Genomic DNA, 13,694 nt, shown 5'->3' on the forward strand with positions numbered 1-13,694 from the left:
AAAAAAAAAGTATGAAGTTCAGGGAGCACAAACGAGAGACCCAAAAATAATTTATCCTACAAGACTGAATGTAATCCTGAGGGGGATGGGAATGGATCTTTAATGCAAAAGAGGACTTCTAAGCATCTTGAAGGAACAGAGCAGAGCTGAGTATAAATTGTGAAATGTAAACAAAAGAGTTAAGAGAAAGCTAGAGAGGTAAATACATTTGAATAAGTAAAGGAGGCTAAATGATGAAGTGCTTATAATCCAATAGAGAGAATAGATAGAAGTTACTATTCTAACCTAATGGCTTCAAAGGTAACGGAGGACACAGATGGAAAGCCTGAAGGTGGTTTTGTTATGTTTTGAAGGTCTTGAGAGAGGAAAAAATGATGGAAAAAATACATTAGGCAAGAAATCAATCAATCAATGGGTATTTATTAAGTGCCTCCTATCTGCAGCCACTATGCTAGAAGTTGGAGATACAAGTACAAAGGTTTTAAAATATTTACAAAGCAAGTAAATGTAAGATAGTTTAGGAGAGAGAGAATTCGTAGTTGGAGGCATCAGGGAAGACTTCTGAGCTGCATCTTAAGGGAAGAAAAGAAAATGGGAAAGAATCAATGAATCAATACGCATTTATTAAGTACTTGCTCTTTGTGAGACACTACTAAGTCCTGGAGATATACTCTCCTCCTTTCTGATGTGGGACAGCCACAAGTATGGTACCTTGTACATAATTATGAGCATTTTTCAATGTATTGATTAGTTCTATTTAGCTTTTCCCTTTTTGCCTTTAAAAAATATTGTTTGTTATATGGGTTGGGGCTCTATAAGGGAGTAGGGGGTGAAAAGAAAGAGATGCCAGGGAAAATTTTGAGGATATATTTTTAAAAGGCAACAGGAAACTATACGGCGCAGTAGATACAGCGCCAGGCCTGGAGTCAGGAAAACCTGAATTTAAGCTGATCAGGAAGACCTGAGTTCAAGTTCAGATTCAGACACTTGCAAGCTGTGTGATCCTGGATAAGTCACTTAACCCTGTTTGCCTCAGTTTCCTCATATGTAAAATAAGCTGGAGAAGCAAACAGCAAACCACTCCAGTATCTTTGCCAAGAAAACTAGAAATGAGATCATAACAAAAATGCAACAGTAAATGTTTAATATTTTTTAAAGAGAGAAAATGCAATTTCCTTTTCTTTCTGCTGATCACAAGATGTTAGGATAACTTCCTGACTTCCAGATAGGCAGTTGGGGGTGGATGACCACTTAGACAATCTTATGTATGGGATTATACTGTCTCCCATTTCTATTTTCTTTCTTTTTTTGTTAAAGGAACTTTCAAGATTTCAAAAGGTCAGAACTAGCAGAGGTTCAGTGGCTGAGTCCATAAAGGAGCCAGCCCTGAGGAGTGACCTGCTTGAGTCATCCTAGCAATGAATTGACTCAACAGATGAGATGCCATGTTTTATGTAAGGGAGAATCTTGTCCATTGGCTCTGTTGCACCAGGAAGTGAACTCAGTGGGAATAATGTTAAACTTGAGCCTTGTCCCCACAGGGATTAAGATAATAGAAGGGAGAATGAGCTTTAGTTTGGAAGATGTTTTTGTACTTTGATTCCTGCTATATCTTTTCAGTCAATATCCCTTTTTAAAAGTCATTAAAATAGTCATTGGTTAATTGATGAATGGGGGATAGAGCTGAAAGCATTAGAAAGACACCTAACCCTTTAGTCATCCTCTGTGGCCCTGACCTGACAATGTGGATGGGAGTTGAATTAAGGAGCATAAATTTATATAAATTTCAGTAGAAAGGAACCAGATCATGAAAAGCTTTATTTGCCAACAAGCGGAATTTCTTTGGTCCTGGGGGCAGTAGGGAACCTCTACAGATCTTTGACCTATACTATAAGAAAATAACTTTAGCAGCTGATTGAAGACTCAATTAAAATGGGGAGAGACTTAAGACTTAAAACGATTAAGTAGTCTTCTAAGTGGCCAACACATATCTAGCAATTAATAAATATTTGTTGTATGAATTTTGGAAAACAACTGGACCCTATTTTGTTACTGGAGAAAGTTTAGATATTGTGATAAAAGAGTCTCTGTGATTTAGATTTTCCAAGGATCAGCAAAGGAAGAGGGAGAAAGGATTGTCATTGTCCCAAGAACAAAGTATAAGCCCTCCTATATGAAAAAAATATTTTGAAAAGACTCCCACTAACAATCCATTTTAATTTTGAATAAAAGTGCTCCAGAGCCCTGTGGAAAAGCAGAATCAGCACATCTTTGTTATTTTTTCCCTCAGGGTTTTTATACATGGACCCAATCCCCATCCAGACAGAACTAGCCAATGTAAAAATAATAGTAATTAAAAGTGATCTCTGATTTGATCAATCCAAAGTGCTGCTCTCCACTTCCTCCTCCCACCCCACTGTTAATAGCCTGTGCATATGCCCAGGCACTCCTCCTAGTCACTTGAACATGTTTGGCACCTTTTTAAAACTGTAACTTGTAGCAGCTACTAGAACCAGGTTACAAAGAAAAAGCATGCAACCCAAAGTAACAACAGCAAGATCTTGAGGCAAGAAGGGAGAAAAAGTTTGGAAGTTACTGGAAGAGGACTTGGGGAGAAGCAAAATTACAGACAATAGGACAAAAGGTGGGAGGGAGGCACGGAACAAGGTTCAGGAAAGAGAAATGGATTGAGGAATCTCAAAAGGAGAAGAAAAAAGAGACAAGAGGGAGGTCAGGAAAGCAGGAGGGGGGATGGAATGGGAAAGGAGAGAGAGAGAGAGAGAGAGAGAGAGAGAGAGAGAGAGAGAGAGAGAGAGAGAGAGAGAGAGAGAGAGAGAGAGAGAGAGAGAGAGAGAGAGAAAGAGAAGAGTTTGGATTGAAAGATGACTACAGTGGGAGATGGAAATGGGAGGGAGCTTAATGAGAGAGGTAAATAAAATAGTACGAAAAATGGAAAGGAGACAAGAAGAGTCCATACCCCGGGAGAAAAGGAGGAGAAGGAGAAGGAGGAGGAGGAGGAAGAGGAGGAGAGCATGCTGTGCAGCCAGGGAGGTGCTTGAAAGAGCTTTTGTGACTCCTCCCCTGGAAAGGCTTGGCTCCCAGCCTTGCAGACGCAATCAGTCCCATTGACTCCTACTGGTTTTGAGACTGCTTCACCCACTGGACACGACTTCGAAAAGCAGGGACAAAAGCAAAGGGTTTAACTTCTCGCCCGCCTGTGTTCCGCTATTGTGGTCATTTCAGAAATTCCCGGGACTGTTCTCTACTTACCTACTACCCATTTTGAATCTTCTGACCCAGAAGAAGAACGTGGAGCCCTCTTCCCAGGATGGCTGCAGTCAAAGTGCTTCCCAAAGCAGAGGTGAGTCTGAGAGAGACAGCACAGTAAGGTGTGGGGTGCTGGTTGTGATTCCTAGTGAAAGCATGAAGCACAAGTGCTCACTTGGAGATCAGGAACTTTTCTGAACTCCAAACTGAAGAGACAAACCCCAAAGTCACAAAGAAGCGTGAACTTCCCTATAGTCATGTAATTTCCCGGGGCCTCTCCATAGCACACCATTGCTCCATCGGCTTGTACCGAGTCTCTTAATTCATTTTTAAAAAATCATTAATTAGTTGTCCATGTTCATGGATAGCTCAGCCTGAATGGAAGCGAGAGGGCATCCTCTGTCAGACCGAGAGCCTGCTCCAATAGACATTTGGTTTTGACACTTTTAAAAGTTGCTAGCCCTCTTTGAAGCACTTATTGTTACGTTGTTTTCCTAAAATCGTTATCCCTTTAATGAAATTTGCCTCAAAATCTCTTTTAACGTTTTTGTTCTGAATAAGAGGAACTGTATTCACTTGGCCGAGAAAGAGGTTTGGGGACTCACTATGAGTTAATAAGGTCCCAAAAGAAAATATGTAAGGAAGGTGATTGTGCATTTAGATTTCTTTTTTGCCCCTTATTAATTTGGCTTTCAATGGTTCTTTAAGGACCGCTGAGCTGCTTTGCATGAGTAATTACTGGTCTCTCTCTTTTTTTTTAACTTGTAGATGGAAAGGGGTCTAAACTGAATTTGAAAGTGACTTTTTTTTCAATAAGACTTTTAAAAAAATGAATGGGGTTTTTCCAGGGTTGGGTGACATTCTCATAAGTACTGCTATGGCAGTCTAACTTTAGAAGTGAATTAGCACAGTTAATCTGAATTCTTCTATGATTCTTACAGTAGAAAGTGCAAGTAGAATGTTAAAATGAATTTTTAAAAAGAAATTGCATTGCTTTTTGTGATTCTTTTATCCATAGTCAAAGATTAAAATCTTGAAGATGTGGATGAAGGATTTAATTTCTAGGAATAAATGGTATATCCTTTAGGCATGCATTTCCAATTTAGGTTAGCAGGGTTTGGTTTGGTTTTGGACTTAGTGACATTCCTGTTCTTGACATAGAAACCAACACTAGCATTAACATTTGAATTTGTGACATAGAAGAACTATAAATTATGATTTTCCCCCTTGTTCTTGGTTTTTAATGTTCATTTTTTTCTTTTTTAAAAACAGAATACAAAATTTAGATGAACCCACTTAAGATCTGAAGAATAGATAAAATGTTTCTTTGAGATGGTTTTATTGCATGTACACATTACTTTGTCTTCATATAGTTTGGTAAAAAAAAATATGTCTTAAAATTTCACAAACTGAATACTTTATTTCCATAACATAATAAGCACATCTTAATGTAGGAGGAGACTCAAGTATGGGGCTATGGTCTGGATTTTATTTTTATTTTTTTGTAACTCAGTGTAGTGATTCTCAATCTTTTATAGGATGTGCCATCCTCTTACTTTATTTAGTAACATTTGTCATTTAGGTGGGATACATTTATCATTAGTAGTATTTTTCATTTAATTAAAATGAATTTTGTTGAGAATATTTGAAAAGATGTAGGATGCCTTCTGATATGGCTGAAGATACTGGAGTTGCCTCACATAAGGAATTGGATTCATCATCTTTGGTGACACCTTTAATCCTCTAGGTAAAACTGGAATTTTGGAAACTAATGCAAATATTAGGCTGAAATGGTACAAGTATCAGGTAACCAGTCTGCTTTCTGCATTACTGGGAAATGTGTAATTTCCATTTCCTCTCATGACATCTGAACTTTCCTTACATTTGATCTTATCAATTCAGAAACCAGTCATCCATCAGCCAAAAAATATTGTTTTCAGGGCTATTTCATCTGGTTTTGGAGTCCCCGAGATGTTGTCCCAATAAAAAGTCATGTAGGATGAAGTTATAATATAATGTGATTAGACTTCTATGCATTGATAAGTAATACATTTTTCTACATTATTGACCATCACTACCCTGTACATAATTTTTTTTCAGCATGATACAAGGGGGAAAACTCATAACATAGAATCAAAAGAACTGGGTCAAAATCCTCAGTTCTCACTTTTATTTGACTTTAGGCAAACCCTTTATACCTCTGAGCCTCAGTTTCTTTATTAGTAAAAAAAAATCATGCTTCTACTACCTCTCTTAGATGCTTGCTATGAGTCTAAAATGAGGTCGTGTACAATTTTTAATTGGAGGATAGACTGAACTTGTGATTTCATTGATTTATATACTTCCTGTTGTGGAAATTCCCTCTGCTGATATAGTCCAGCAACCAGCCTGCAATTTATAGTCTTGGAGAATTATCTGGGGCCACTGAAAGGTTATGATTTGTCTATGGTCACATAGTTAATATGTGTCAGAACCCAAGTCTTCCTTACTCTAAGGCTAGACCTCTGTGTACTAAATCACACTGTAATGATTGGCGCTTTAAAACTGTAATGCACTGTGAAAATGTAAGCTATTATTTTCCTGTTTCAAAAGAAGATGCGTAGAGATTAAAGCTCTTATGACACCAAAGTAAATTTGGAGGGAGAGGTACAGGAAAAGGCCAATGATAATCATTATGTCTGGTATTTATATAGTGTTTTAAGGTTTATGGAGTCTTTTATATACATTAATTTATACTTTTTTTCTTTTTTTATTATGGATTTAACAAGTATGAATAAAAGTGACCATTTCAATGTAAATGGGAAAAAGAAAACTGTAGTAAAAAGCTGAATTTTTATTGCATGACTTTTAAGCATGCATTAAATGCAGCATAATGGTAGCAAATCTGTCATATATATTTGTCTTCTTCTGAACTTCCTAGTGTCGTTTCTGTGCATTTTAATATTTCATTTATACTCTTTTCTTTCTTTTTTCTTCTTCTTTCTTTTTTCCCATAACTATTGTTCCTCAACCCTGCTAGTGTCCTCCTGAAAATAAAAGCATACCCTTGTAACAGATAAATATAGTCATGTGCAGCCTGGATGGGCCTAGCATGGGCCTTACTCCTGATCTGAGGGCTGCTCATTCACCCAAACTTGAACTCAACCTGACAAGTCTGGATAGGGTACAACACAGAACGAAAACATACAATTCTCTCTAAGGGTATTAGGAGTGATCTTGATAGGGGGGAAGGGATAGATACCATTCCACTACTCACCTCTGAAGCTCCTGAACCTCTACTGGTATGCTTCCCATTTATGTGAAATCAGTCACCATGACATCATTAATTCTTAATCACTTTCAAAAAAAGACAAAAGCACAAAAAAACACCCGTAACTTTTGCTCAATAGAAGGCCAAATCGAAATTAATCCAAATGTGACACAACAGAAAGCAAATACAAAAATCATGAAAACACAACATTCCACCCATAAACCTGGATAGTATTCTCTCATCCAGTGTACATAGTGCTTCTGGGAGGAATTGGAGACAGTATTATAGAAACTTATAGAGGAGGCATATGCATGGGGAAACTTGTGTCTGTGGCAATCCACAATGCTCGACTACTGTCTTTAATGTCCTTTATTTATTCTTTGCTTGGGAACAAACTGCACTAGAGAATGCCGTGACTGCCAATTTGTCTCCTTCAAGTCCTCACTATTCTCAGGAAGCAGTGATAAGCCCTTTTCATTCACAGCCCCCAACTACATGCTGGGGGGAAAAAATGCTCTGCTCTTTCAGTGATATCAGGTGATATCAAAATCCTTGATCTTACCACTACTCACAAACTCTGAAATCCCCTCATATGATCACAATCTGTTGTCATTCTACCTTTCCCTCACTCTTTCAACCCCCAAACCCTGTTCTTCATCCTCACAGTAATCTCTGATACCTTAACCCTTGGTTCTTTCAATCCCAGAGTAGGGGTTATTCAAGTCATAACCTCTGCAGTGGCTACACTCTTCTTCCTTCGCCATCTTGATCTCTTAGTGAAGTAGTCCAGCTCTATTCTGTCCTCTTCTCTTGAACTGCTTTCTTTATTGTCATGTCACTGATCTTGCCCAACCAAGCTTCAGCCTTGGATTACTACTACCATCATGTGGGGAAAAAAATCATGAAACCATGCTGGCTTGATTCCCTACAAATTTATGTTAAATAATTTTATTTGCCCTTAACAAGGCAATTATTTTATACTTCCATAATCAATTCACTATCCTACCCACCATTTTATCTCTTCTAGACCTTCTCCTCCTTTCTCAAGTCTCCCAGGCCTTTCTGTTTTCCCACTGTCTCAACTAAGAATCTTGCCTTTCACTGAAAAAAAAAAAAAACCTGCATATATTCACCAAGAGCTCCCTCTTCTTCCATCTTTCTCATCTCATATCAACCAGATACCACCATTTTCTCATTTGCCCTTCTCATGTGACAAGATGGCCCTTTCCCTTGACAAACCCAACTCCTCTAATGTACGAGTCATCCCATACCTTTCTGTCTTCTCCAATGGACTATTCCCTCTATCATCCCTACTCTCACAAATATCTCCAATCTCCTCCATATCTACTGGCAACTTCCCTTTTGCTTACAAATATACCAGGTCTCCTCAATCCTCACAAATAATCTCACTTGATTTGTCCATCCCTGGTAGCTATTGTCTCATATATCTCCTAGGGCTAAATATCTAAAGAAGGCCATCTGTAAGAAGTGCCTCCATTTCCTCTTCACTCACTCTCTTTTTAACCCTCCAAAATCTGGCTTCCAACCTCACTTCCATAAAATTGGCCTCTCCAAAGCTACCAGTAATCATCTAATTGCCAAAGCCAATGATCTTTTCTCAATTCTTGTTCTTGACTTCTCTGCACTCTTTGTCACTGTTGATCACCCACTCTTCCTTGATACTCTCTTCTCTCTAGGTTTTGGGAACACCACTTTCTCTGTTGGTTGTCCTCTGACCAATCAGACTGCTCTTTCTCAGTATCCTTTGCAGGATTCTCCTCCAGGTTATGCCCCTTAATAGTAGGTGTCCAACAGATCCTATCTGGGTTTCTCTTCTCTTTTCCCTCTGCTATTTCAGTTAGTGATCTTACCAACCTATCTATCAACTCTCATGGAGCTGATCCCAATCTCTGTACTGTTGATTCTTGGCTATATTGTCTTAACCTCTCTCCTAACTACTAGATTCACATCTCCAACAGCCTATTGGATAGCTCTAACTGGATCAACTATTGACGATTTAAATTCAACATTACCAAAACTGAACTAATTCTCTTTCCCCAAAATCCTTTCTTCTGCTGAATTTTCTCATTATTATTTTAAAATTTTATTTATTTTTTCAAAACTTGATAAACAAAACAAGCATTGCCATAATAGTATAACAAAAAAAAAAGATGATTGTAACTGAAACTGCAATCTATTATGTACGATTTGCTATTCCTTTTAAATATGTAATGAAGTTATCATGTAATTTTTTCCCCTTTCTTTATTAGCTCCTCCCACTCTGCCCAAGAGATGGTGTATATATATATATATATATATATGTGTGTGTATATATATATATATATATACATATATATGTGTGTGTATGTGTGTGTATGTAATGTATATGTATATACACATACATGTAAAACCATTCTATACATACTTCTATCAGTTAAAGAACAGTTAAAGATACAGAGAGTGTCTTCCTTCATGTGTACTCTGTAGCTAATTTAGGTATTTTTGATGGTCAAAATTACTTAGTTGTTCAGAGTTGTTCTTAAAACAATATTGCTGTTACTGTATATAATGTTCTCTTGATTCTGCTCATTTCACTTCATTATTTCATGCAAGTCTTTCCATGTTTTTTCTACAATCATTGAGCTTATCATTTCTTATAGCATAGTAGTATTCCATCATGATCATATATCACAACTTGTTCGGTCATTTTCCAATTGATGGTCATCCCCACAATTTCTAGTTCCTTCCTGCCACAAAGAGGGTTGCTATGACTATTTTAGAACATATAGATTCTTTTCCTTTTTCCTTAATCACCTTGGAAAACAGAACTAGGAATGATATTGCTGGGTCAAAAGGCATAGGCAGTTTAATAACATTTTGTGCATAATTCCAGATCTTTCTCCAAAATGATCGAATCAACTCATAGTTCCACCAATAATGAATCAGTGTCCTAATTTTTCCACATCCTCTCCAACATTTGTTACTTTCCCCTTCTATCATTTTAGCCAATCTGATAGGTGTAAAATGATATCTCAAGGTTGTTTTGATTTGCATTTTGTTGAGGCTCTCCACTTGCCACCAATGTTTAGTCTTTTCCCCTATTCCTAATTTGGTGCTAATTGCTGTTGATGTTACCTCAACATCTCTCATATATACTCCTCTCCTTTGACAATGCTACTACCCTGGTACATTATCATCTCATTTCTACATTATATATCACTATGTGTTCATCTCCTTGTCTATAGCTTCTCCCCATTCCCTTCTATCCTCTATTTTGTTATCAAATTAAACTTTTTAGAGCACTGTTCTGACCACATCACCTACCTATTCAATAAATTTCAGTGGTTCTCCTTCACCTCCAGAATCAAATATAAAATCACTTCTATGACATTCAAAGCCCTTCATAACTTGGCCCCCTCCTGCCTTTTCAGTGTTCTTACACCTTACCCACATACTCTGCATTCCATTAACACTGGCTTTCTTGCAATTCCTTGAATAAGACATTCCATCCAACTCCAGCATTTTCATTGGCTGGCTCTCATGCCTGGAATCAGTGCTCTTCTTCCTCAACCCAGCCAACTGACTTCCCTGGCTTTCTTTAAGACTCAGCTAAAATTCCCCTCTTATAGGAAGTCATTACAGTTTTAGATAGATGTTACTTATTGGGAAAGCTTCACTGATTCCTATGCTCTCTAGTGTTTTTAATAGGAATCGGTGTTGTATTTTGTCAAAAGGCTTTTCTGCATCTATTGAAGTAATCACATGATTTCTATAAATTTTGTAATTGATGTGGTTAATTATGTTGTTGGTTCTCCTAATCTTGAACCATCCCTATATTCCTGGTATAAATCCCACCTGGTCATAGTGTATTAATCTCATGATAAATTGCTGTAATCTCTTTGCAAATGTTTTATTTAAAATTTTTGCATCTATATTCAATTAGGGAAGTTGGTCTATAAGTTTCTTTCTCTGTTTTGGCTCTTCCTAATTTGGGTATCAGCACCATATTTGTATCCTAAAAAGAATTTTGTAGGGCTCTTTCTTTGCCTATTTTTCCAAATGGTTTATATAGTGTTGGAATTAATTGTTCTTTAAATGTTTGACAGAATTCACTTGTAAATTTATCTGGCCCTGGAGATTTTTTTTCTTAGGGAGTTCTTTGATTGCTTGTTCAATTTCTTTTTCTGAAAGGGGGTTATTTAAATATTTTATTTCCTCTTCTGTTAACCTGGGCGATTTATATTTTTTTGTAAATATTCATCCATTTCACTTAAATTGTCAAATGAATTGGCACATGGTAGGGCAAAATAGTTCCCAATTGTTAGGAGCTGTTTTAATTTCCTCTTCACTGGTAATTCACTCTCTTTATTTTTGATGCTGGTAATTTGGTTTTCTTCTTTCTTTTTTTAAACCAAATTAACCAAATGTTTATCTATTTTATTTTTTTATAAAACCAGTTCTTAGCTTTATTCATTCGTTCAATAAGTGTCTCCTTTGATTTTCAGAATTTCTAATTTGCCATTTAATTGAGGGGTTTTAATTTGTTCTTTTTCTAGCTTTTTTAGTTGCATGCCCAATTCACTAATCTATCTTTTTTTGTTCATGTACACATTTTCCTAAGAACCACATTTGCTGCATCATGTAAATTTGGTATGTTGTCTTATTATTGTCATTCTCTTAGATGAAGTTATTAATTGTTTCTATGATTTGTTGTTTGACCCACTCATTCTTTAGAATTAGATTATTTGGTCTCCAATTAAATTTTAATCTGTCATTCTGTGGTCCTTTATTACATGGAATTTTTATTGCATCATGATTTGAAAAGGATACATTAAATATTTCTGCCTTTTTGCATTGGATTGTGAGGTTTTTATGAATGTACATGATCAATTTTTGTGTAGGTGTCATGTACCACTGAGTATATTCATTTCTATCCCCATTCAATTTTCTTCAGAGATCTACCATATCTAACTTTTCTAAAATTCTATTCTCCTCCTTAACTTCTCCCTTGTTTATTTTGTGATTAGATTTATTTAGTTCTGAGAGGGGGAGGTTGAGGGACCCCACTAGTATAGTTTTGTAGTCTGTTTGTTATAGGAAGTCATTCTGTACGCCTCTTAATTCTAGTCCATTTCCTCTGGTAATTATTTCCTATCTGTCCTATAGATAGCTTGCTTTGTATGTTTTTATTTTCATGTTGCCTCTCCCATTAGATTGTAAATTCCTTGAAGGCAGATATCATTTTTGCCTCTTTGTCTCCTCTATAATGTTTATTGATTTATTATACATTTGTTTGCATGTTTCCTGCCCCATGAGACTAGAAGTTTTTTCAGAGCAGACACTGTCTTTTTTCTTTCCCTTTTTTTCTATCAACAGCACTTAACAAAGTGACTAGAACATAACAAGTGCTTAATAAATGTTTGTTGACTGACTGGACTGGGGAACTACTAAATTTCTGAGATCTGCTAATAGAAGGGCACTCTACTTTATCCAATCAACTCCAGTTCTTTTCTCCCAGCAAAGCATAGCTTTTCTGTTACTCCCTCTCAAACCATAGAAAACAATGGAATACAACCAGAGACCCCCTTTCTAAGACTATAGCTGACTCTAGAGAATAGTAAACTAAGGAGCTTTACACATAGTAACAAATTACAGCTTCTAACAACAGGTTATAGCTTCTATCTGAAATATATGTACATATATATATATGTGTGTGTATACTATACATATACATATATGTATTCCAAAGGAGGAGAATGTATGTGCATATATATCCCATCAATCAATAAATGTTTATTAAGCACCTACTATGTGCTAGGCACTATTCTATGAGCTGGGGATACAAAAAAAAGGCAAAAAATCTTTCTCTGGAAGAGTTTACAACCTAATGGGGGAGAGAAAATGGAAAAAAATTTATACAAAGCAAACTATATACAGGATAAATATGAAATAATTAAAAGATGGAGAGCATGGGGATTATGAGGAGTTGGGGAAGGCTTCCAATAAAAGGAAAGATTTTAGTTGAGATGTAAAGGAAGCCAGGGAGGTCAGTAGTCTGATCAGAAGAGCAAGAATGTTTCAGGCGTAGGGGACAACCACAGAAAATGCCCGGAAATGAAGTGTCTTGTTTGTGGAACAACCAGAAGCTCATTGTTATGATCAAAAAGCATATGTTGGAGAGTAAGGCATAACAATACTAGAAAAGTAGGAGGGGATAGGTTATGAAAAGCTTCACGTCAAAGTCTACTGGCAGTTAATGACTCATAGTCATTTACCTATGCCATAAAATGTAAAATATTCTCCTTTCTTTCAGACATGAACTCAATAGTCCTTATATAATCTTAGTGCTCAAACAGATATATGATTTATAATATTCTCAGTTATAAACTTTATAACTCTAAAAATTAATCACATCCAAATGAGCTGTTGGGCCATAAATCTTTGATGCCATTTTAACATGTCCTGTTAGTGCATTTATCTTAAGGGAAATTATCTATCTGGTCCTCAAAACAATCTGTATCTCTCCTCAAAATTTTTCACATTTATTTTTATGAGTTTTATCTTATACAAATGTTATTCATTGTACCTTTCAGTAATCAAATTATATATACATATATATATATATATATATATGAAAGGGGAAGTGAAACACAGCCCAGAACAAAACAGAGGACAAACCTGTCTTTGACCCTCTATTTGTCCCTCTCAAATCATAAAGAACAAAAGAAAAGAAGTTCACACATTGACAGAGTCTGAAAACATCCTTCATTGTGTACCTACAGTCTATCAACTCTGTACCAAAGTGGGGGAAGCATGTATAATGGAGGCTTGGTGAATGTCCAGACCACTAAAGATGGAGACGTCCACTTGAGATGTGCTTAGAAACTGCTCCTGGGACACAGTAGGAGTGTCACGGGCATGAACCTTCTGGGTTGGCTTACCACATGATTAGGAAAGACTCCGTCCTTTGGCTGCAGTTGCCTTTGTCTTTAAAGACTGGGGCATAGTCTCTCTCTGTTTCCAGCATGTCCAGTTGTGAATGACTCTTTCACTCATAGTAGGGAGGAAGATTTAAGGGCCTTCCTCTAGACCAAGTGGACTTATGAAATGGTTTAGGTGAAGGGAATAGAATTCCTAACTGGAGTCATGGCTGCTGGTTGCAACACATGGCCAGAAT

At 36.7% G+C, this 13,694-nt stretch overlaps 1 protein-coding gene across 2 annotated transcripts in view; it reads left to right on the top strand.

The window, feature by feature from the left end:
• The first annotated feature begins 3,093 nt into the window (after window positions 1–3,093).
• Window positions 3,094–13,694, top strand: part of S1PR3 (sphingosine-1-phosphate receptor 3) — a 40,096-nt gene continuing 29,495 nt past the window's right edge. For both annotated transcript variants that reach the window (XR_011964482.1, XM_072597397.1), the window contains exon 1: window positions 3,094–3,361. The gene's annotated coding sequence lies outside the window, so the exon portion shown is untranslated. The remainder of the gene's footprint in view (window positions 3,362–13,694) is intronic.

The sequence above is a fragment of the Notamacropus eugenii genome, chromosome 3 (assembly GCF_028372415.1).
Source record: "Notamacropus eugenii isolate mMacEug1 chromosome 3, mMacEug1.pri_v2, whole genome shotgun sequence".
Classification (NCBI taxonomy): domain Eukaryota; kingdom Metazoa; phylum Chordata; class Mammalia; order Diprotodontia; family Macropodidae; genus Notamacropus; species Notamacropus eugenii.